A 25,546-nucleotide genomic window follows, 5' to 3' on the forward strand; every position below is an offset into this window, starting at 1 on the left:
AACGCCTGCCGGGCTGTCCTATTCCAAGCTCGGCATGGGCGCAGCGGCGGTAGCACAGCCGCGGGGGGCCGCGGCGGAAGCCGAGCCATGCGCCGCGGGAGCTGCCGCAGGAGCCGCCGGGGAAGCCGCGCTGAGAAGCCGAGCCGAGAAGCCCAGCAGCCGTGGAGGCCGAGAGCGGGAGGAGCCGCGCCGTGCCGTGCCGAGCCGAGCCCAGCGCGGGGGGGTCGCCCGCTCCGACACAGGCGCCGCGGGACCGGAGCGCTTTTCCAGCGGGAGAGCTTCTCCCTCTGCCCCACAGCCGGCAAAAGCTTCAGTTTTAGAAAATAAACAAGCGACATCAAAGGACATCAGGACGTTTCTCACCTAAGTGTTAAAAGGGACATTTGTTTTTTCTAACAGACTTTAGACATCAGAAGCCCAAAGTAACTTAGTCAGTAGAACATCAGACTTCAAAATTATATTTTGAAAAATTTAAAAAATGTTAAAAACAAGTTAAAGTGGTTGTAGAAATGAAATGTAATAAGTGTCTTTTTTGTATTTTTTGAGCTTTGTTTAGGTGTGATAGATATAGAGGCAAACACTGAATTCAAAGAAGTTTTTTTTACAGCTATACCTTAAACAGTGTTTTATTCCAGGGGTATGCAATGTTGCTTTGTTGTTCCCCAGGATAGATTAGAAGTTTTATTGAATTACTAATATAGAAGGTAATGCATGAACACAAACTCTAAGTAGTATATTGTGTCTCAAAGATTTGAGCTAAGAAATGTCTGTTTTACACAAGGAAAACATCTGTTGATGTATTTCCTCAAAGAGGCATTTTATAAAATTGCTATATAATTATTTTTAAATAAGAATTATTTCCTTTTTCTAAATCCAGGGGAAATGTTTGTTTTTTAAAGTGCTACCAGCCACTTTAAAAGGCATAATAATAATATAAATAAAATAATAAAATATTAAATAAATAATAAAATGTATAATAATAATGAAATATGAAATAAATAATAAAATAAAATAATGATAAATAATAAAATAAAATAATGATAAATAATAAAATAAATAATAAAATAAAATAATAATAAAAATATTAAATAAAAAATTTGAAATAATAATTTCAAATTTTAGTTAATAAAGGCGTGGTTTTTAAAAGCATGTGATTAACAAAATATACAGCATTTGGTATTCATTTTGGGATATCGCTTGCTTTTTATCATGATTGCAAGCAGAAAAGCTTTTGTTAACCAAAAGTTTTCTGTTAAAATTAAAATTATATTAAATATAAGTTACATAAAATTTAAAATCAGCTGATTTTTTAAGTTTAAGTAGTGTTAAGTTTTATTAAATTAAAATATATAAAGTTTAAATATTTTAAGTCTAAATACTATTAAATTTAAATAATTTTAGATAGATTTATGCTTTTATAATAAGTGTTTATTTTATAACTTGTGTATAAAGTGTTGTTGTAAACATTAAAAAAAACCTCTAGTTAAAAGAAACAATCAGAAACATTTATAAATAAAACTAGTTTTGTTTAAAATATATTTGCTATTTGAGAATAGAAAGCAAACTTCCTTTAGCTTATTTTTATGAATTATATTAGCACACCTGAGTTTTGTTTGAGCTTTGTAGAACATAGAAATTTTTTTGTATTTGTTGTATAACATGTTTTATAATTAGTGATAACCTTTTTAGTTTGTTTTCCTAGCTTAAATCCCTTATAAGAAAAGAACCTTACTAGCTAAAAATATTGTTTAGTTATTAAAATTGTTTATTTTTGTGTTGTAAAAAATGTAACACAGCCCATAAAACTTTTTTTTTAAAAAAATAAAAACAGGGGAGATGTTGGGAATTTAGCTGCTAAGGACTGGAAAAGTACAAAACTGCGGCTAATTCCAAGTCCTGCACCTGCACAAATAACAGTGTCCTTGGGCCTAGCTGTGGTATAATAACAAACAGTGAAAGAGACGTGAGAAAAGAGAGTGTAACCCTTAAGGAATGAGGATGAGTTAATGCTATAGTTTAACCAATAGATTGCTTGGCTTACAGAATATTCATAAGCTTATTATTTGCTGTATAAGTGTTTGATACTTTCTTCAATAAACTGGACCAGAAAGACCTGAGGGACCGGGACCGGGACCGGACCGGACCTGAAAGGCCTGTGATGAACCAACTGGTGTCCTGGTCCCCTTCCTTCGACACTCAGGTAGCTCTGAACTCAGATAAAAAGCAAACTTCTATACATGGAACAAGTCTGAAACTTTTTAAAGTTATTTGATAGTAAGTTGTTAAGGAGAGAAAAATGGGCTGTAGGCTTTCAGCTGAGAGCAAACATTTTATCAAAAATGTCTCTCATACATTTTTGGTGGTTTAGGTAGGCTCAGTCAAGGTAGGCTCAGAGACAATCTGTGAAATTGAAAAAGCTTTCAAGGTTTAAAATTCTTAATGTGTAAGAGTTTCACAGGAAACTGTGCTAATCAAATCCACTTGTTTCCTTTACCTTACACCTTTTTCTCAGGAGCAGCTGCTCAAAAAACAAAAGTAGCAAATTTACGCAAATGTGTGTAAATTAGAGAATGATGTTGGCATCACCTATAATTACTAAAGAAATGATTGCAAGGGACAGAGCCTCAGTCTTCTCTCAGGATGTCCTTCTGGAGAAGCCCTGAATTTACTTATCTGTCAGAGGACCTGAAGAATCCTCTTCCTAAGAAGGCCAGGTGTGCTGTGGACTGGAACCAGGTCTCACTGGGAGAGTGGTTGTGCTGCACTAGATAGGGGTACAAATGCCTCAGCAACTGGGCTGATTGCTAAGTGCCTCCTGGGCACATTAGTGGAATTAGACATATCTCAGAGCTATTTCAGTTCATTTTTTTGCCTGCGTTAATGGCATTTTAAGCTTATTGTAATTGAACTGGGAAATAGTTACATATTTTTTCAAAGTGTCTTCTTTTTCTGTTTTTCCTCACAGCTCCACTTGAGATATACTAGACTGTTTAACACTGTTTATTGTCCACCTGGTTTGCTTTGTGTTATTTTCTTTCACTGCTATGAGGTCTCTAGCTTAAAATGGCAATTTGTAACAAAAATATGGGGTTACTATCAATTTTCATCAATATGAAGTTCAAATGTTAATAATCATTTTATGTGCACAGAAAAAGTGTGAAGTTTTTGCATCTCAAAATATGATCAGTACTTGTTTTTCTTCAACAATGGACAATGAAATGCAGTTAGAAATCCCTGGTACCATGAAAAAATGAATATACTAACTTTTAGGTTATTACCTTTGATTTAACCTATTTGATAATTTTGCTGTGCTATAATGATGTTAACAAAATTATTTACAGATAAGTAATCCAGTTACTTATGAAATACTTGAAAACAATCAGGGAGAACAAGGGAGAATGGGTGTTAATAGAAGCTGGAAGTTTCTGGCAGTTCTATTTGCAATTATCACACAGCTTCTATGCTTGTATGAATTTGTATTTTTCATTGGAGAAATATTTTTTCACTCTTTCCACTTTTTTAACTTCAAAATTGACATCCATTGCAATTATCAAGATTTTCAGCATTACAGTGCACACCTGCCTGAGGATTCAAGGGCTAGTCTTCAATGCACAGAAGGTACCATGCACAGAAGGTACCATTCTTGCTGCAGCAGCAAGAGTGGAACGCTCATGGCTGCACTTTAACTGCTAATTGCAGGCTGATTCTCAATGCTCAGTGCACCATTCAGTAAGAAAAATAGCAGGATAAAAATGTTTTTGCAAATCCATTTTTTCAAACTCTTTTACTTTGTAATCTTTTAAACTCTGCTGCTTTGGCAGCAAAGCAGTGTATTGAACTGAAGATGGAACTTTTGAGTGAATTGCATTTCCTAGCTGCAGCAGATTACATAAACTTAGTTGTCCATTCAGTTGCGGAAGATGCTGATGCAGGAGTTAGTTGAGAGATTCTGATTTCCTTCAGACTTCTGACATCAGACAGTCAGCTTAGATTTTGTGATTCCATAACTAGGTCAGTATGAAAAGCACAGTATTGATTCTTCCTAGATGGGCAGACTAGTATGTGAATGCTTGAATCAGGAAAGTTAAATGAAAACTTCTGTGCAAGGAAGACCTTTTTTGCAGAATAGTGGATATGGATGTTGTGTGATGGCTTTGACTTAAGACGCTGTAACAGATAGAGTGTGTCTCAAGAAGCCCAGAAGGCATTATATGACTTCAGCAATCTGATCATGTTGAGGCATATCAATATTATGTGCAATACTGCTCTGGAAAGACATTGTTTAGGATGAGGAATTTGTACTTACTTTTCTATTCAGAATAGACAGAAAGGTCCTGCTGGTTTGTGTGTGTTTGTACTCAGGAGCAGTGATGTGCATGCAAATGCTGTACAGGAGAATGGTGGTCAGTTGTTCAGAGTACTACTGATGATCCAAAGGCTTTTGTTTCCTGAGCCACATGTTTATGGTAAAGCACATATACATGGGATATGTTTCAAATAAGTAATAAACAGCCTCTCCCTTGGAAATATATATATATTTCTGTATGAATTTTTGGGGGTGATGATAATTGATTAAAAATGCAGTGTGCAATGTGTGTGCAATGTGCTGCAAGTCTTGAGGAAGACAACACATGCGAACAATTAAAAAGAGTGAATTGCCCTTAGTCACATCCCATGTGAAATGAAGCTGATAAACTTTCTGAGTCTTAGTTTGCTGTCTGCTTTTGAAATGTATTTCCTTCTGCCCCTAGAAAAAAACATGAAATATTAATCACTAAAGAGGCAGTCTGATGGGAACAAGGAGGTATGATGAAAAGGTGCAACTGGTAGCACTGTTACTGTGGGGAAGAAAATAAAAAGACTGATATAAAGTGAGTACAGAGTTAATTCCCTTATCTTCTGAGATGACAGACTGCTGCAAAAGATGTTATTTTATTCTATGAAATATTAAATAAATCTGCTTCCCAGCAAGATCACTGTATCAAAGAAAAGGAGAGGTAGAAAGCTCTGATGGTTTGCTCTAAGAACTTGTTAATTGTTGTCTGATTACCTGAAAAATCTTTCTGCATAATTTCTGGGAAATCCCAGAGGTGCAGTTGCTCCTGGTGTAGGTATTACTTAGATACTTTGTAAGAACATACAGTTGTCTAAACTCTGCCTCTACTTATATTGTGTGTGATACAGCATGTATTAGTGACCCATTATTTACTATAACTATAACCCGTTATTTACTATCAGATAGTTGACACTGATCACAGGGCTGAAAAGTGACTTGTGGTCAGTACTGAGAAATATTGCTTCAATGGAAGAGTGTCCATTTGGCAAGAGGGAAGGAAGGCTAGCCAGTTCACAGTTTGCCCCTTCTTGGAAGGCAGTGCCACTCACATTAAAAATCTCAACATATGATTTGTATCAGCAGAAGCTATTTTCAGGGCTCAAAGTGAGACAGACAAAATGTTTTCTCTGCTTGTTTCCTCCTTTCACCTTCCTGCCTATAACACAAATGCAACTTCTGCATTCTCTTCAATACTGACAGCTATAAAAAGAAAAATGAAGCTTGTTTTGGTTGACCTGGGTAGCTCTATATGCTAGAAGGGGTGAACCTAATTCTTACTGCAGGCATCAGAAGCCGGGAGGGATTACTGATATCATTTTACAGTGGGAGAAAAAGAGACAGGAAGGTTGAAATAGTTTATTCACAGCCAAAAATGAGTCAGAGAAGAGATGAAAGGCCTTGGAAGACCCTATCCTCCTTAAAGCTAGCTAGAGAATTATTTTTGTTAGCCACAGTCTGCAAACCCATGTCTCTTTTCCTTCCATCATAGAGGAAGCATGCTCCAAGACCTCAACTCCTAATGGCTGAGCTGAGAAGGACACAAAATTATAGTTTGACTTCCTGCACACTCTTTTGAGGCAAGATCCTGAATACTCCATGCTGTCGTTTCCTCCCTGTGTATTTTCTTTTTTTTCTTCTCCTTTTTGTATGAAATTTGACCAGACTATTGGACTTTTTCATGCTCAAACAGCTGAGCCAGAGATTTGAGTTTGTATCCCTGCTCTAGACTGATCTCACTGAAATCCCTTTCCAAGATATTTCTCAGGTGAAAGGTTGTTCTGAAGTGCAGCAACTGCCTGTAAAAATGTTGTGAAGGTTTTTCTTTCTTCTGTGCTGAAGTGAGTTTTTCAGCAGAGTGAAGCTCTGCTAGAAAAGACTTCTGGGAGGAGCCAGATGGAACATAAAATTCGTCTGTTTCAGAGTTTTAGTCTTCAAGTAACAATATGCTCCAATACTATATTTTTACAAGCATGCTTTTTGAAATACACCTTATTTTGAAAAGAAAAAAAGCAAAAATGTGGCTATTGCTATTCTTTCTGGTCACAAAGAAAAAAGAGGAAAGAAGAGAAGAGAAGAAAAGAGAGAAGAGAAGAGAAGAGAAGAGAAGAGAAGAGAAGAGAAGAGAAGAGAAGAGAAGAGAAGAGAAGAGAAAAAGAAAAGAAAAGAGAAAAGAAAAAAGAAAAGAGAAAAGAAAAAAGAAAAGAGAAAAGAAAAAAGAAAAGAGAAAAGAAAAAAGAAAAGAGAAAAGAAAAAAGAAAAGAGAAAAGAGAAAAGAAAAAAGAGAAAAGAAAAGAGAAAAGAGAAAAGAAAAGAAAAGAAAAGAAAAGAAAAGAAAAGAAAAGAAAAGAAAAGAAAAGAAAAGAAAAGAAAAGAAAAGAAAAGAAAAGAAAAGAAAAGAAAAGAAAAGAAAAGAAAAGACCTATTGAATAGGAAATTCTTAGAAGCCTGTTGCCAGCCAGGCTGTGTTGTCATTCATTAGCTTTTGATCTGTTCTGTCTAACCAGCAGGATTTAAAATTGGCTAACTAAGTGGGAAAGGATGCAATTGAAAAGCCATTAATTCTGGCTGCAACCCCTGCAGAATGGATCCTGGGCTTGGCTGCTACAGCCCGGATGTAGGATGCTGGAGTGCACAGCAGTGTGCAGAACTTCCCAAGGTGCAGCCTCTATTTGCAATCATGGATTGTCACAGCTTCCTTCTGGTTCCTAGGATTTTCTTTTAAAAGTGCCCTCCACTAAATTGGATCAGCTGAGGATGTGGGCACACCTAGACTGTTGTTGGCCATGTCTCAGAGTGGAAGCCATTAGCTCTTTGATGAAGTAGGAAATTCAGCATCTGAAGAACCATTGAGGTATTTCCATAACCTGTTATGTGACCCAAAATCAGGAAGAGTATGTGTTGAGTACTTCAAACAATTTCTTGAAAGGCTGGCAATATTTACCAATAAACCACCTCTTGTTGTTGTGTTGTTGTTGTTTTCTTTTTTTCTTTTTAAAGCAATGTCTTCCTAGATGCTAAAAATGGAGCTAGTTACAGACTCACACTTTTGCAGATAATATTTTTGGTAATCTGCTGTATTTTCATTCATCCCTACTTTAATAAACTAAATTGTCAAGCAGTCCCTTTTGGCAATAAACCAGATTGAAACAATAATTTGCATATCTCAGGAGAAAACATACAGGCTATTCAGAGATAGGGGGGAAAACTACAGAATATTATACATATATTACTGCATTTTAGCATATAGTAAAAAACAATTGTTTAATTTTATTTAGATATCTATTTATTGATTTCTGTTGCAAACTAACTTAAACTAAAATAACACCATTAAGTTTTCAAAATACACAATTATGATTATTGGTACTTAGTTCAACTGCTCATCTTTCCAAATGATGCAATTATTCATAGAATCATAGAATGATTTGGATTGGAAAGGACTTTGAAAATCATCTAGCTCCAACATCCCTGCCATGGGCTGGGATACCTTCCACTAGACCAGGTTTTTCACAGTCTCATCCAGCCTCGTCTTGAACAGTTCTAGGGATGTGATGTCCACAGCTTCTTTGTGCAGCCTGTTCCAGTAGCTCTCTACTCTCACAGTAAGGATTTTTTTTTCTACTATCTACTGTAAACCTACTTGCTTTGAGAGTTTGAAGTGATCCCTCCTTGTCCTGTCACTACACGCTCTTTTAAAAAGTATCTCTCTGTCATTTTGTAAGCTCCTTTCAGAAGGAAAGCTGAACTTAAATCACTCCACAGCCTTCTCTTTTCCAGACTGAACAACCACAATTCTATCAACATTTTCTCATGCAGGAGATGGTCCATCCCCCTAACCATCTTGGTGTCCCTGTTCTGGACTCCCACAGTTCCGTGTCCTTCCTGTGCTGGGAGCCCAGAGCTGGATGCAGGTTCCAGGTGGGCTCTCCCCAGAGCAGAGCAGAGGGGCAGAATCCCCTCCCTGCCCTGCTGCCCACGCTGCTCTGGATGCAGCCCAGGACACGTTTGACTCTCTGGGCTGGGAGTGCCCATGGCTGGCTCATGTCCAGCCTCTCACCCACCTGCACCCCCAAGCCCTTCTGGGCAGGGTTGCTCTGCATCTGCTCATCCCCAGCCTGTGCTGATACCAGGGGTTGCTGTGACCCAGCTGCAGCACCCTGAACTTGGTCTTGTTAAACCTCATTATATTCCCATGGGCTCACTTCTCCAGCCTGTCCAGGTCCCTTTGGATGAAACCTCATCCTTCAGATGTGTCAACTGCACCACTCAGCTTGGTGTCATGTGAAAAGATAAATTTATTGAGGGTGCACTTGATCCCTTCATCTATGTCATTGATGGAGTTATTAAATAGCACTGGTCCTAATATGGGCACCACTTGTCACTGATGTCTGTCAGGACTTCAAGCCATTCACCACTATCCTGTGGGTGCAAAATCTTCTTAGTTGGTTTATTTTGTAACTTAGTGATACATTTGCCCACAGAAAGTGAATATGATAAAACAATCTTAACAAATATTAATAAGAGGTATTTTAGCTCCAGATTTCATGAAATAAAATGTAAATTAGTCACAGCTGTAGTTTCTGATAATTTTTTCTTTAGACTTTAGACTTCACACCTTTGAAAAGTGAAATATCTCTCAGTCAGGAGTTTGATTTAAAATATGTTTAGGAATAATGCTTGTAATCTGATGATGAATTACTAGGTTTTAGAAGGTTTTGTCTAATTTGATTATGACCAAGACTGACAGCTACAAAAAGTTGACTATCATGGAAGGCTTTTTTAAATTTTTGTTCATTTGTTTGGCATGGGGGAGGGTAGGATCCTTGTGTTATTACTAATTGGGGTGTTATCTTTTCTTTTTCCTTTTACCAGCATGAATCATCACAAAAGGCATTCTTAGTCTTACTTTATGCAGAAAAGAAAGTTATACCATAGTAGATAAGTGCTTGTATAAGTACTTGGTTGTAAGGAGGTGGCCTGAAATCAAATGGAAAGACACCTTTCTCTCTCTGAGTGAGCCCTACTGGCACAGTGGAAGGTAGTAGGTGAATACAATGAAGGAAGAAAATCTCATGTCATTTTCTCTGTAAACTAATAGTTTCTTGGCAGAAATGCTTCACTGTGTTCAAATAATAATTTATATGACAGATGAAATGTATGTTTCGTGAGACTGCTGCAATGGTGAGGCTGTCTGGGGATATTTTGGACAGGTTGGGTGGTTTTACATTTTGGACAGATTGTTCTATAGTTCTATGACTGCTCTTGTAAGAGAAACCTTGATTTTGGCAAATCAGTAATTTTGGGAAAGTCCTTGGGAGATTTCAAGTTGGTGCTGTGTGTCCTGACACAGCATTTTCTACTTATACTGTATCATTTGTCTGTCTTTTGTCTTCCACCAAGAAACAGTTATTAGTGGTAAGACAGTTCCATCAATGAAATGAGGTTCCATCTCTTTGAAATGAAGACTACAGGGAAGAGTTTGCGTGGGTTAATGCCTCAAGACCCTTATATTTGCCATTTATTAATATGTGGGATTCTCTGAACCCGGGAGAAGCAGTCAGAGAAGCAAAGAATGTTCAAAACAATTCTTATCTCATTTACTGCTCCTGTGTTGTTCACAAGTCGAATGCATTGTGGAAGATTGTTTACCTGAAGGGAGTTGTTAATTGGATTATGGTGTGTTTTGATTTCCTGACCAATTGAATTCATCTGTGTGTGTCGGGACTGTCGGCTGACAGTCATGAGGGCCTGTGTAACAATTAGATGTAACACAATATAATGTAATATAGTATAATAAAGTAATACTGATAGTAATATACCTAAATAAGGAATAGATGAAAGGAAGAAACTGCATGTAGAACATTTATACTTAATCCTCATGCAAATTCTGATGTTTGGCCGTATTTCAGTCCATTTTGACCATTTGCTCTTCTAAACCAGTGTTGAGTGGCTGTAAATTATACTGTATATCAATAGCTGCCAGCAGGAGTACCCAAACCACAGGAGCTATCTTTTCTCCTGTCCCTGCACCACAGCACCCTGAAACTGCTGAGGGGAAGGGAGGAAATTTACAGACATGTGAGGTGTGCTTCTCCCTCACCTCTGCTTAAGTGATTGTGACAGCAGCATCTGGCTTAAGTTGGATTTGTCAGACCCCATCTGGAGTGCTGCATCCAGCTTTGGGGCCCCAGCACAGACTGGACATTGACCAGTTGGAGCAAATCCAGAGCATGCTTCTTGAGCAGAGGTGTGTCTCACAGTTACTCCTTGTAGCTGAGACATTCCTTACCACAGCAGATTCTTGGGAAGTAATTAATAGTGTGCTAAACTTTGAGATTTTAGCTAAGTGATACAAAGCATTATATATATAATCCTTTTGATATAAACCATCAACCACATCTAGGACTAAGTCTGGATATACCCTCACATAAACTGACACAGGAATTTAGAATGCAAGGGCGTCCTTTCTGAATCTCATGACGCAATGGGAAGATCTCACTGAGAGTTTTGCCTGGCCCTGTTCTCTATACAGCAAATGTTGAAGTGTATCCTGCCATCAAATGTTAAATCACTGTTGCAGTTACTGTTGCACTTTGTTAAATCACTGGTTTATGTCAATAAACATACTCCTACTTCTCTCTTACAAGTGAAACTCATCACTCATTCTGTCACAGTGGCAGAAGACTGGCCGACACATCTGTCTTTTCCTTTTTCCAGAGTTCTTGTCTAAAGCAGTATTTTCTAGGCTGAACCAGGAAAGGTTTCAATATAAATCCCTTTCAGCCCTTTATGTTGATCGAAAAGGCACAACGTTGAACACTGTGTACTGCACTCACTTGTTTCACTCTGATATATATGCATACTTCTACTTCTGTGAATATATTTGATCTTCTAATACCATAGTCTGTAATGTGAATGTCCATACATATATACTGTTTATTTCCTTATCTTTTCTTCAAGAGGCTTTCTTCTATATAGAGTGTATTGTTTTGTGAGAGTAGAATTTAAAGGGCATGGGTGTCTTTGCTTCCCACTGCAGTAAAGCTGTTATGAACCTGAGATTAACCTGAAGCTTTATAACCAGTTTTCATTGAGCTACCTCAGTCAGCCAATTTTGCCTTTGCAGAAGTAGAATACTACACAGGACTTTCTAGATGTTTCGTAAGGAACTTTTCTCAGATACGTGTACTGTATATGAATTGAATCTGTCTCTTAATACTCTTTAAATTCTCTTTAAGTAGAGCAATGGGCTGGAAAGATATAATATAAAGACCTAATTTTTTTCCCATGATGTAATATGCATACAGGATATGTGTCTATGTGAGAAAAGACCATATCTTTCAGTAAAAGAAAAACCAGATAATGCAGTGGGATGATGCAGAGGTGCTCTTACACAGAAGATATCTCTTGCTTTGATATATTGGTGGTTTTGAATGCAAACTACATGTTTTGGGATTTGGCTTATTTACACGAACTGGAAAAGACACTTTCCATTTTGTTGCTAAATGGCTTAATACTGAACAGGGGCTTGCAGCTGTGTCTGTGAACAGACTTAACTAGGAGCAGTTTACTTTCTCTTAGATCACTTGTTTCTTGCTTGTTATATTGAGTGTACTATTAAGAGAAAGCTCACACGCTGTGGGAGCAAGGGATGCACACTCCCCAGGAGATCACAGTTCCTACAGTGCATTCTGTGAATGACATTTATTACAGTGATTTGTGTTATGTGGTCTCTGATCTCATATTTGGTGCCCAGTGAATCTCCATTTCCATGGAGTCACAGAACAGGTAATGTTACAAAAGACCACAGTGGGCCATCTGGTCTAACTCTTCTCTTCAAGCAGGGTCACCCTAGAGTACTCTGCACAGGATTGCAGCCGGGTGGTGCTTGCATATGTCCAGGGAGACTATACAGCTCATATGGACAATCCGTTCTGGTGCTTAGTCACCCGCACAGTAAGGAAATTCTTCCTCATGTTCAGCTGTAACTTCCTGTGCATCAGTTTCTACCCATTGCCTCTTGTCCTGTTCCTGGACACTACCAAGAAGTGCCTGTCTCCATCCTTTTGGCACTCTTTCGTCCGATATTTGCACATATTGATGAGATCCACCCATCTCTGCCTACCCCTCCAGTCTGTCAGAGTCCCTCTGAGGGCTGCACAGGCCTCTGGCTTATTGGCCACTGCTCCCAGCTTTGCTGAGAAGGCATCTGCCTCTTCATCCAAGTTACTGATAAATAAGCAGAAGAACACTGGGCCCAGTGTGAAACCTCTGGGGACACCATCAGTGAGAGGCCTCCAGCTACATCCTGTGCCACTGACAGACTCACTGAATTCTATTTTGCTCTTCTCACTTCCCTTACTCTGAGAAAAACAGTACCTAAAGGCTAAAGAAACTGTATATACATGATCTCCCTGTGGTAAAACAGCTTTCAGGTTCCTCTGAATGAAGAGTTGACCTCATCCATTTTCTCCTTCCCGCTGTACGTAGCTACATGTGTAGTAGTTAGCCTTATAAAACACAACACTTGCAAAACAGGATGAATGAATTCTGGAATAGAAGCCTTTGTGTGAGAAGTGTTCATGTGTTTTGGCTTTAGTTAGTACCTTAACATATTTTTTACATGATTAAATACGAAACAGAAAAGCAACAGTACTGTGGAATGGCTCCTGCTAGGAGTATCCATCAAGCTAACTGCATGTTCTGTTCTAAAAACCACAAAAAATCTTAAGGAACCATGATGTTTCATGTGTGGCAAAACATGACTAAGAGAAATAATATTGTGGATGTAGTAAAGACACAACTGTCTTAGTAAATAAGGGTCAACTATGAGAACTCCCTCTTTGGTAATCTCTCTGTTGGTATAATTCACAGCCAAATAGATTGTTTCTGTTTTGTGGACAGGACATGTTTCTCTCAGGATTAGCTGAAGCCTGGATGCTGGGAAGGGAACTGGAAATTAAGAGGATTGTACTCCTAATCTGCTTCTTGGTCTCACTGCTCCAGAAGAAATAATTTCACTGCTCTGGTTGTGGAGACAGAGGTGCAAAAGTTCAAGCTGGGTTCAGTGGGACAGGACAGTGTTCACTGGTTTTTATTTTATTTTGTTTTATTTTATTTTATTTTATTAAAATAAAATAATTTATTTTATTTAATAAATATGCCAGCAAGTTGGAAGCTTGAACCAATTGGCCTTAGACAATAAACCACAGGATATGTGGGGTTTGTGGTGTTTGTGGAGTTTATGGCAACTACCTTAGGAAATAAACTGCACTCACTTCTTCTGAAAATGCAGTTCTGAGGATTTTGTTTTGGCTTGGAAGTCAATCATGTCTTGAAACAGCTTTACCTGGGTATCTGTATGCCAGTTGTATTGAACATTCATACTTAGGAAACAGTCCAAGTCCAATAACGTGCAAAAAAGTGTAGTAACAGAAAAGTTCCAGTTGGTTGTCTGGATAAGAAACAGGTGAGTTCTGATTAATTGCACAGTTTATATCCTTGGATTCACAGCAAGGCCTTTTGATGAAGAAAGGACAAGTCGAGGGCTCGGTGAGATCTACTTTTGTTCAGAAGGAGTTTTGGGTTTGGGATCAGGAATTATCAACAGGGGCACCTGCGAGCCTGTTACTTGGAGAATAGATCTCATGGTACAAAGGCTGAGGATGCAGGCTGGCCTGACTGAACTGTATTCATAACAGAAATAGGAGATGTGCTTGTGGAAGGACACACAGAATTTGGACTGTTTTGCATTTCTTTTAGCAAGTTGTTCTGATTTTCCACTTGTGTTTGAGACCTGGCTTACTGACATGAGAAATTTCTCTTGTTTGTGGAGTCAGTCTCCTTCTGGTCAGCACATCTGCAAGAGAGTGAGGAACAGCAACATGGGACAGTTGGAGACTTCAATGGTTTTGATGTGAGTATGTGTCCTGGTGATTCCAAACTGCAGAAATATCGAATACCTTGCTCCATTTCTGCAAGTTTCCACTGTCTTGGCAATGTTAGGCAAGACGGAGGAAATGATCCCTCTGACTGAGGCAGTGCCAGGGATGACACAGGAAGGGACAGTCCCCAGGCACGCTGACCTGCATGGCAGTGCTGCAGAGATGCCTGACAAGTAAATCTGCAGGCTGGTGGGGTTGGCCTGACTGGGCTGCTGGCCAGCCCAGCATGGTCAGGGCACAGAGCAGAGTGGCTCTGAGCAACTCTACTTAGAGCAACACTTACTTCTGCTGGCCTGGGGTTGCCATGGCCTGTCATTTTCAGGACGTCGACAGGACTCTGTGGTGTGGAAGATATCCCACTGAGCTCTATGAGCTCTATGGGCAGAGTGAAAATATTTTAAAGCCACATATTTTTTGCCACCCCTGCAAAATACTTTAGTTCAGTAATACATCTCAGCTCATTCCTCCATATTGGGTTTTTTAAAAGTAAATTTTCCTAATTGTAATGTATGTGGTATTTGGATAAGTTAGCCTCAGCCAACAGCATCTGCCTTTTCCTAAAGTTGTGTATCTTTTCTCTTGTATTAGAAATTAAATTCTGTTTTCAGTTTCAAAGTGAGAAATAGCATCCGATTCCTTGTGCAATATAGCTGGCAAGCAGTTGAAATATTTCATTACTTTTTCTTTCCCAGATCATTAAAAAGTCCAGAAAAATGTTCTAAAACTTCAGCCTTGGTGTATTTAATTTTTCAAGCAACTTTCTCCCATACAGATTGTGTACCAATGTGAATGAAGGGCTGATGTCATCTCACTTCTTGAAAAAACTCTGCAAAGTATAAAGAATTATCAATTCCACAAGACAGCTACTGCATTTACCTCCACACACTTTAAAGTAACTCCACAATAACATTCCTCTGAAGAAGGTTAGAAGCCAGTTCTTTTAAGTTCATTCCCATTTTAATACATTTTGCTTCCATACTAGATACACCTGGAAATGATTCTCAGCTCCAAGATGAACATATGACCGTACAGTTTATAGAAGGTACATAGGCATGGTATAGGTATAGAAGGTGTACAAGGCATGACTCTTGTTAATTAAGACAAACCCCAGGCCTGATTGCCAAGTCTGAGAAAGACTGCATGCAGTCAGGCTTCATCCTTCTCCTTATAACTAGGCTAGGCACAGTATTCCAGTGGAAGAGATCAAACAATGTGGAAGTGTTTAAAAAAACACTTTACAACTTAACTCAGTGCTAGGACATTTTAAAAAAAATATTGACATTGAAGTAGATATCAAGGCATTGATTTCTATTTTGCTGGTAAGATTTAAAAAATTGTCCAAACATAAGATAGTGGAACTCAGTAGTAGCTCTACAAGGTAACTGAAGTAATTTAGGAGGAATATGCACTACTTTAATTATTGCACTTACATGAAGACAACAGTATTGCAAGGAATAGTAAAGATATGTTAAAAAACCCCAGTGAGTTTTGTGAACTGAAATCTCTCCCCTTGTGAATTAATGAGTCCTTTCAGAAGTGAAGATTAACTTTAATGGTCAGTTCTGCACTGAAATTTTAAGCAGTTGGAAGCTTATGAAAAAAAAGAAGTGAGAGCATTTACTTAAATAGTTAATATATCTAATAGTGGCAGGCAATAAGCTTTGCACTTAAGAGGAGGACTGTTTTGCAGAAACCAGATAGCACTCTTACATTTCTTTGCATAAATTTTGAAATCATCTACTTTTAGAAGTGCTCATATTATTTTCTTTTAAAGCTGCTGTGGAGTGAAAGTTCACAGGCATTTTAGCACATTTCTTTAATTATGATCTAGTAAGGAAAATGTAAGATTAAAGCTCTATCAGAGTAAATCACATAAGGTAAGGAAAAGGTTTGTTGATCACCAGCTATGTAATAGAAAAATTATTAAGGTAACTCCTGAGGCTAACCCATTATTTCAGCATCATTGTTTGGGTAAAAAAATAGTTCTTCAGGACTTCATTCTCCTTCTTAGCAAGTATCTGAGAAAATTCTCCCTCTTTAATAACCACATGGATGGTTTTTCAGATTTTTCTCTGTCACACATCCTCCTCCCTAAGAGCCATCAAACTGAGATGAGCCATCAAACTCTGTTGATTAATTTTAGGTGATGGATCTTGCCTACATTGTCTAGTTCTGCTTAATCATCCATCTCCAGAAAACAGGAGGCTCCTAGGAATAAATGAAGGACTATTCCTGAGCTAAAGATACCTCAGATTAAATTGACACTAGTTCTTTCCTAAAGGGACCTATCTGGACTGCATGGCTTTCTAAAATCAAGCTTATGTTTCATGCAAGCATTATCTTTTGCGAAATTTTTAGAATTCTCTTCCAGTCTGTTGGAGCATATCCAAGGAAGACCAAAAAAGTTGATGAAGGGTCTGGAGCACAAGTCCTGTGAGGAGTGTCTGTGTGAGCTGGGGTTGCTTAGCCTGGAGAAGAGGAGGCTCAGGGGTGACATGATCACTCTCTACAGCTGCCTGGAAAGGAGGATGCAGCCAGGTTGGGGTTGGCCTCTTGTCCCAGGTAACAAGTGACAAGACAAGACGAAATGGCTTCAGGTTTCACCAGGGAAGGTTTAGATTGGATGGAAAGGGTGGTCAAACATTTGAATGGATTTCCCAGGGAAACGGTGGAATTGCCATCCCTGGTAAGTAGATGGCATGCTTAGGGACACAGTTTGGTGGCAGACCTTGCAGTGTTAAGTTAATGGCTGGGCTCCATGGTCTTAGAGGTCTCTTCCAACTTAAATTATTCCATAATTCCATAATCATACAGAAATTATCACAAGAGTGTTTATTTCTGTCCTTTTGATGCTTTCTATTCCACTCTGAATTGAAAGAGGAAAAAAATATATTAATTAAAGGGCTTAAATGCAATGGCTACATAAGTAGAAAGAGTCAGGATCTTCCCCATCTTCCAAAATTACTTACTTCTCTTTGCATTTTGTAACATATAGTATGATCTGGTTTGTTAAGGGTTAAACCCAGTAGGCAGCTCAGGCCCATACAGCTGCTCACTCCCTTCCTACAGTAGAACAGGGGAGAAGTTCAGAAGGGCAGAAATAAGAAAACTTGTGATTGAGATAAAGTTTAGTAGGTGGAGCAGAGAAAGGAAACGAAATATGACAGAATTCAAGTGATGCAAGAGCAATCACACACCATCAGCTGCTTGGTGTTCAATCAATCCCTGAACAAGGGTGATGCTGGAAAACATATTTTCAGTTTATTTGCTGAGCATGATGTTATATATAACTATGAGATACCCTCTGATGACTTGGGATCAGCTGTCCTGTGTATGCCCTCTACCACTCTCTTGCCTGCCCTCAGTCTACTTGCCTGGAGGACAGAGAGAGAGAGAGAGGGAAACAAAGAAGGATTTGGCACTCTAAGACACTCTAGGAATAGCTAGAAAAAGGGTCTGTTATCAAAGCTGCTCAAAATGCAGGGTCACATATGCATGATCTAGCAAAATAGGAGGTGGTGTGAAGAAAATCAACTCCACCCCAGACAGACCGAGTAATTGATTAAAAACTCCACATCTTCCCTCTGCTAGGGGATTTTTAGCTGTGCAGTTGCTAATATACATGAATTAAGTATTTTCCTTTGCTCTGCTGTTTGTAGTAGGTGTAACTAAATTCATTGTAGAGCTGTAACTGAAGATGTCCTGACACAGCTCAGCTAGGACAGAAGATTGCATTACAAGAAAGACAAGAACTATTTCTTTCTCTGTGTAGAAGCTGGTGCTAAGTTACTTGTTTTCAAAAGAATAGTTTGTTTTTCCTACTATTTTTTTTCACACTACTTTGGGGAACTTTCTTGTTGGCATCTATGTAAGTTTTCAAAGCAGTCTCTATCTGAATTTCAGCAAAGACCGCCTGCTCTACTACTCTGCTTAAAACCATTTGAATGACTAGCAATCTCCCACTGAAACCTCTGAGACACAGGCACTTGGGTGTCTCTGAAGATTTGGAAGTTAAATAAGCAAACTTTCAAATACTCCTGAAATAAGTAGGACTTGTGTTACATTTCAGTGGAATTTGAACTTCCAAGTTCAGAAATTTCTTCAGAAGTAGAACTGTGGAGCTATTGAAAATACTATCCTGCCTTCACTGAAAAGTAATGGATCTGATCTAGCTGAACTGTAACACTGTTTGAGGTCCTTGTCATTGCAGTTGATATTCCAGATAGTATTAATTCATGGATTAAAAAAAAAAAAAAGGTAAATATTGTTGCCTAACCATGAAGGTCAAGGCCTAAAGAACTTTCTAATATACTGAGGCATATTATCCCAATTTATTCTCAAAATTACCTATGCAGACAGTATCAAAAGTCAAATAGAGACTTATGTATATCTCTAGGTGGCTAATTATCCTTATGTACTCTCTAATTTGGCCTCATGATGCAATACCTCTAGCTTTACTTTCCCTTTTAAAAACTGGTTTATAATATCACTGCTGCATGACAGATCTTTTTTGAGAAATCTCCACAAAATTAAAAGGTAGGAACTGCTTTTAAATTACAGGTACTACAGATGTTTTGTTCCTTGTTTTAATTCTTGTTTCATAATCTGTAATTCTAAGAAAAAAGAGATACCTAAAATAATATGGGTACTGCTCTGTATAAATATTGTCCTAAATTTCTCTAAAATATAAGTGTTCAAATAAATGAGGAAAAATTAAAGGTTTACAATTATTCCACAAGGGTCACAGGTGTTTTACATGGTCCACAAAGTAAAAGGCCGCTTTCTGAGCTCTGACAGACATTCCTCACTGCAGTGCACAGATCTTTGCATATAATGACACGGATGTTTCATAGCTGGAAAGAGCTAGCATTGCACCCTATATCACTCATACAGATATTCCTAAGGATTAAAGTATTAGCCTCTGTAAAAACATGTTTTTTCTTGTTTTAGGAGGATTAAATGATCTGGTGCATTCAAGTCCAGACAGGAGAAGGATTCTAGAATTGAGGTGGAAGCAAACCCATGGCAGGTAAACTGGATAACTCTGGCTACTCTGGGGAGAAAATAAAAAAAAAAAAGTAAGAAAAAGAAGAAATTTCTCTCTCTTTCCCTGTCTTTCCCTGCCTCTTTCTCTCCTTTCCCAGTAGGACAATGTGCTTGTCATCCATCCCTTTTTTCAAGGTCCTATTCTACCCACACCCGTGCAAAAAGGAAAAGGAACTAATCTAGAAATTATTTTGTTATAATAGAATTGTACCATCCCAATGCCATGTAAAGGAATTTGAAAGCTCTTGCAGGTTAGAGATATCGAGAACCAGGGAGATAAAAAATGATCCTCAAAAATAGTTTATTTTTTATTTTAAATTTGTGCCTGTCACAGAAGAAGTATTGCAAAACCAAAACAACTCATTACTTCTCTGCTTTTCTGTTTGGTTCCAGATTATCTGGGAAAGAAAGGAACGCAATTTCTGATGTAATTTAACAGTACCAGTATGACAGGGTATGTATGATTGGTACTGAATTTAATTTTTATATCTCTAACACTCTCCACAGCAAAACAGTGGATTGCAAAAGCACAGACTTTTAACAGAGGAATCAACTAATCAACTGAAAATGTCCCAAAAGATGGCAGTTTTTTAGCGATGATTTGTACAGACATTACAAAAAATATGCTCTTGTAAAAATTTCCTTCTGGAAAAAACAAAGATGACAGCAAGCACGAAATTAAGATCTCATTTAGGTACACACAAATACTAAGAGAAACTTTTGTGAACCAAAATGATTCCTCAATACAAGCACCTATGCATTGACAATTTACAGCCAATATTCATGGCAATACAGAACATGTGAACTTTTAAACTTAGAAACTCCTTTATTACTAAGTTCCATTTGCCCTATTGCAAAGAAGAGAAGATTCACCAAAATAGGAAGTCATATTTGGACTGTTGTGTCCAGTTTCGAATTCCATGGTGCAGGGGAACATGGCAATGAAAGAACTGAAGTGAGTCTCACAGCGGCCCCCTGGATGAGGCACCTGTCATATGAGATGAGCTGACAGAGAGCTGACTTTGTTCAGCCAGAATAGGAGAAGTGTAAAGGAGAAATTTCATTGCAGTCTTCAGTAATGGCAAATATAGAAAAGATGGAATGATACTCTTCTGGTATCCAAGGTCTGTAGTGGTAAAAGGAGAGGAAACAGACAAAATTTGCAAGAAGAGAAATCCTGATTGATCCATAAGCTTTTCTCTGGGAAGATGACAAAATGGGTTTGAAGAGGGGCCCAGAGATTCTTCATCTTTGGAGATATCCAGAATGTTACTGATCACAGCCCATCTAACCAGTCTGAATGAGGTGTTTGAAGTAGATGACCTCCAGATATCCCTTCCAACATATTCTGTTCTGTCACTCTGTAGTCACATTAATGGAATTTTAACAAATCCTGAAATTATTTTATATCTTTTGATTTATTTAGGCAGTGGTTTCCCCAACATATATGTTTTTATATTCTTCCATTCTGGTTTTGCTTTGGTCATATGCGTTTTGATGCAGATTCATTGGAGGCTGTAAATAATCTATGTATGGTTGTTTACATATTCCCATTTCTTGTGCTCTGAAAAAAAAACCCTGTAAATGTCATAGATAATTCTTTTAAAATTATTTCTGTTATAATTTAGTTTCTTCCTGAGCTCAGCAAGTGTCTAGAAGCAGAACATTATTTCTTCAATTAATTTTCTACTCTTCATTCAAAAATATTTGAGTTTTCTTTCTACTGTCTGTGTTTTGATAGTCAGCAGTGGGGTTATCAATACTGCATATTTGAGTTATGAACTTGACAAGCTATTGCACTGACCCTTAACAGGACTGGAGTTGCAGACCTGAAAGGGATGGATGCTTCTTAGAAATATTGGAAATTACTGTTCCACTTGCAAAGGTTAAGATTTCAGTTCGTAATGTAGCAGCACTGCAGCAGAGTGGAAGAAATGGTAAACACAGGCTTCAATGAGTGAGTCTCTGTGCAATTCAGGGACTGTGCAGGGTTGGCTTGACCTGTCATCTGTTTTCTTATTTCATGTTTACCTATCTATGACTGTAACCTTTCTGCTGCACAAATAACATCCAGATCTTTGGAAAGAGGGTTTTTTTTGTGTTGTGCATGTTGTCTGTCTGACAGGCAAAGGCTAATACCATCCTCTCCTGGCAAAGCCTGCAGAGGAGCAGTAGAGATAATAATTAATTGAAAATGTTATGTGGCAACAATTCTCCTGAGCTCATCAGTCTGTCTAAAGTAATTTAAAATAGATTTTTGTGAGAAAATGAACTAGTATCTCAAATGATAAAAATCATAATGAAGGGGTACCGGTAGGGAGTTGCTTTTGCTTTTGGCCTGTGCAAGCACTTGTGAATGAATCAAAGTAGCATTCATCTAAATCCATCATATTTTAAACAAAACAGATCCACTGTGATGGTGGGGTACTGGGCTATTTAACTATCTTCTGGTAGTTTGTGGGACACATTTTGGAAATTCCCATCTCCCATCTGTGTTTAGATTTACACTGTTATACACATTAAATATATACTCCCTTGTGAATTCTTCAGTGGAAAGCCATAGCTACATTTGTGATTTAGCACTCACCTATGAGGTAAGGACCTGTGGAGAGGCCTCTCCATTTAATCCTTGGCCTACAAAACACAATAGTGTATTTATACAAGAAATAGGAATCATGATGAGAAACCAGTCACTTACTTAGCTTTAATCTGTACAAATTATCATAAAAAGGTTAGTTTCAATTATGTAAGTTTCTGTGTTTTTATAGTGGGTAGTATGAGATTATTGATGTGGGCCTGCAACTGAATGCAGAGGGGACCGTATTAACAGGACCCAGAGAAGGAAGACTTACTGAAAACCTACTTTAGATTGGTCTTCAGTGACAGGATCAGCCCTCAGGAATCCTTGACTCAGGAGCCCAGGATAAGGGAATGTGTTGCAAGGGACAATTTCCCTTTGTCAGGGGGAGTTGAGTTCATCTGGAGAGAACATCTAGGCAAACCAGACACATAAAAGTCCTTATGAACAATGAATGCATCCAGAAGTGCTGAGATGCTGCTCATGATCCTTTTTGAAAGGTTGTGGTGATCCAGAAAGGTGCCTGAAGTCTGAAATTAAGTAAATATCACACCAGCCTTCAATAAAGACAAGAAGGACCCAGGCAACTACCAGCTAGCCAGCCTTCCCTAAATCTTCAAAAAGGATGTAGTGCTTCACTCTGGAGGCTGTCAATATCCACATGGATGGCAAGAAGGTTATCAGAAGAAGTTAGCATGGATTAACCAACATAAAACATTCCTGATCAATTTGATTTCCTTCTACAATGAAACAACTACCTGGATGGACAGGGTGAGAGCCATGGATATTGTCTGCCTTGACTTCAGCAAGGTTTTTGGCACTGTCTCACCAAACATCCTCATAGGCAAACTTGGAAAGTTTGGATTGGGTGAGTGGGCAGTGAGGTGTAATAAGAACTGGCTGAATAGCAGCTCTCAGAGTGTCATAATCAGTGGTGAAGGGTCTGATTGGAGGCCTGTCACAGGTAGTGTCCCCATACTGTTCCCAGTGTTATTTATTGTGTTCATCAATGACTTGGATGAAGGGGCAGATGCCTCCTCAGCAAGTTCCCTGATGTCACTGAGCTGGGAGCAGTGGCTGATAATCCAGAGGGATGTGCAGCTCTTCAGAGGGACCTTGACAGGCTGGAGGGATGGGAGGAGAAAAAACTTTTGAAATTCAACAAAGATAAATGCAGGGTCCTGCACTGGGGAGGAAAAACCCCAGCACAGGCTGGGGGTGACCTGCTGGGAAGCAGCTCTGTGGAGAAGGAGCTGAGGATCCTGGTGGACAACAAGCTGTCCATGAGCCAGCAGTGTTCCATGGGGGCCAAGGCCAATGGGATCCTGGGGTGTATTAGGGAGAGCATTGCCAACAGGTCAAGAGAGGTGATTCTGGCCCTCTGTTGTGCCCTGGTGAGGCACATCTGGAGTGCTGTGTGCAGTTCTGGGCTCCTCAGGAAAGAAAGACATGCAGGTCCTAGAGCAAATCCAGGGGAGGCCAACAAAGATGAAGAGGGGACTGAAACATCTCTTCTATGAGGGAAGGTTGAGGAAGCTGGGCCTGTTAATCTTCGAGAAGAGGAAACTGAGAAGGGACCTTATCAATGTCTATAAGGGACATCTGAAGGGAGCATGTAAAGAAGATGGAACTAGGGTCTCCTCAATGGTGCCAAGCAATTGGACAAGCAAATGTTGCCCAGGAAATTTCACCTGAACATGAGGAAGAACTTTACTGTATGAATGACTGAGCACTGGAACAGGCTGCACAGAGATGTGAAGTCTCCCTCACTGGAGATTTTCAAGAAACATTCGGACACAAACCTGTGCCACATGTTCTGGGATGACCATGCTTGAGCACGGAAGTTGGACCAGATGAGCCACTGTGGTGACCAGGTGAGCCTCTCTGGTACCTTCCAAACTTCCCATTTTGTGACTTTGTGATTTTGTGGTATGGGGGACAGCCCAGGAAGAAGACCTAGTTGTGAATGTAGTTTTACATGTTTTTCCAGTAGGAAATCTCATTTTATATCTAGTATACAGACTAAGTATTAAAAGCTCAAGTCTCTATTGAAAAAAAAAAAAAAACAAAAAAAGGGAACCTCTTTTTTTTTAAATTTTGTTTTGCTGCAGAAATTGCAGTGATAAATCTAATACTACTAGCTGAAAAAATAAGCCGTCTTTCCAAAACCAAAAGCACTGCCCCACCTCAAAATACTGAAAAAAAAAAAAAAAAAAGAAAAAACAGGGCAATTCAATTTGCTTTAGTTTAAAATTATTTTAAATAATCTGTACAGTAACAAATCATCTTGGTAGGAAACCGAAGGCAACAGAATCAAGGGTAGGAAAAGCCAGAAGTCTGGCACAGAAAGTCATTGTGCAAGAAAACATTTGAAGAAGAATCTGAGACTCAACAAATCTCAAATACTTAGTTGGTTTACACACATCAGACATGTGTAAGATTACCTTTTTATAAATCAAATGAATAGCAAATTCAATTTGATATGGTTGGAAGAATTTAATCTGCAAATAAAAAACCCTCATCTTGCAAATCCTTCAAGAATGAAACACTCCAGGTCAGAACAAGTTGTATATGGCAAGAATGTTGAACATGTGTTTCTCTCAGTCTGTAGAGAGAAGCATGTTGAAAGAGAGTTATCATCAGGAAATGTACTGTGAAACAGAGAGATACAAAATTGCTTCAAAAAGAATGCTTCTGTTTCAATAAGGATTCTGATCTGCTGTTTGAAGGAAATTGTGGTTTAAAGGTAATTTTTATTCCATCACAGCTTGGGATGAAGCAGAGATGTAAATGTTTATTTAGTGGCAGTTTGCCTCTCTTACCTTTTAAGAAAGGTAACCAAAAAGCTAGATTTCCTCTTTGCATTTTTTGCTGTTTCTGTTCTTCTTCACACAAAAATAGTTCTTTCACCACTCAGAGGGAAATTTTTTACACCAGAGAGAATAATTCATTTCACCTTGAGAGAATCAAGCTGATGACAACCTTTTAATCTGTTAGACCAAGCAAAATTGCATGCAAATCATGTAGACTTCTCACTTAATCATAACTCCTAAGTACTTTTCAAACTTAGTCTAAAATAATTTAAGCATAGGGCCATCACCTATGAAACATGTTTTACTTGAACAGAAATTTTATCTGTATTTCTCCTACTGCTATATTAAGCCATGTATATATAAACTAAGTAAATAATGCCAAGAACTTAAATAAAAAGTTACAGCAACTCCTCTCTTTTTTCCATGTAAATGGACTAGCTTTATGTGTTATGATACTCACGTCCCAGGGGAAGAAACATAGCATTCAAAGGCATAACTGTCTTTCTTAAAGCATCTGTGAAGTACTGTGCACGAAAATATTCTGGGGCAGAGAGGCTGGAGAGACGCAAGAACATTTTTCAAAGAAGAGATTTGTATTGTATCCTAGATTTCAGTACTATAACTAATGCAATTAGGTTATGCCCAATTTGAAACCAAATGGCAGGAGCTTGCTGAATTTGAATGCATCTCTATATATCTACATCTACATCTACATCTTCATCTACATCTACATCTACATCTATATTTCTATCTTGGTTTAGCATAAGACATTAAAAGAAAAACTAATGTTTGGAAATGAACTTTTTAAATTGTATGTAATCTGAATTTTTTA

At 38.4% G+C, this 25,546-nt stretch overlaps 1 long non-coding RNA gene across 1 annotated transcript; it reads left to right on the forward strand.

Annotated features, from left to right (window-relative positions):
* The first annotated feature begins 1,997 nt into the window (after nt 1-1,997).
* On the forward strand, nt 1,998-20,042 carry LOC141727285 (uncharacterized). Its single transcript, XR_012578313.1, has 3 exons — nt 1,998-2,200; nt 19,228-19,306; nt 19,717-20,042. It is a non-coding gene; the product is annotated as an uncharacterized LOC141727285 (long non-coding RNA).
* Nucleotides 20,043-25,546: the final 5,504 nt, after the last annotated feature.

The sequence above is a fragment of the Zonotrichia albicollis genome, chromosome Z (assembly GCF_047830755.1).
Source record: "Zonotrichia albicollis isolate bZonAlb1 chromosome Z, bZonAlb1.hap1, whole genome shotgun sequence".
NCBI classification, from domain to species: Eukaryota; Metazoa; Chordata; class Aves; order Passeriformes; family Passerellidae; genus Zonotrichia; species Zonotrichia albicollis.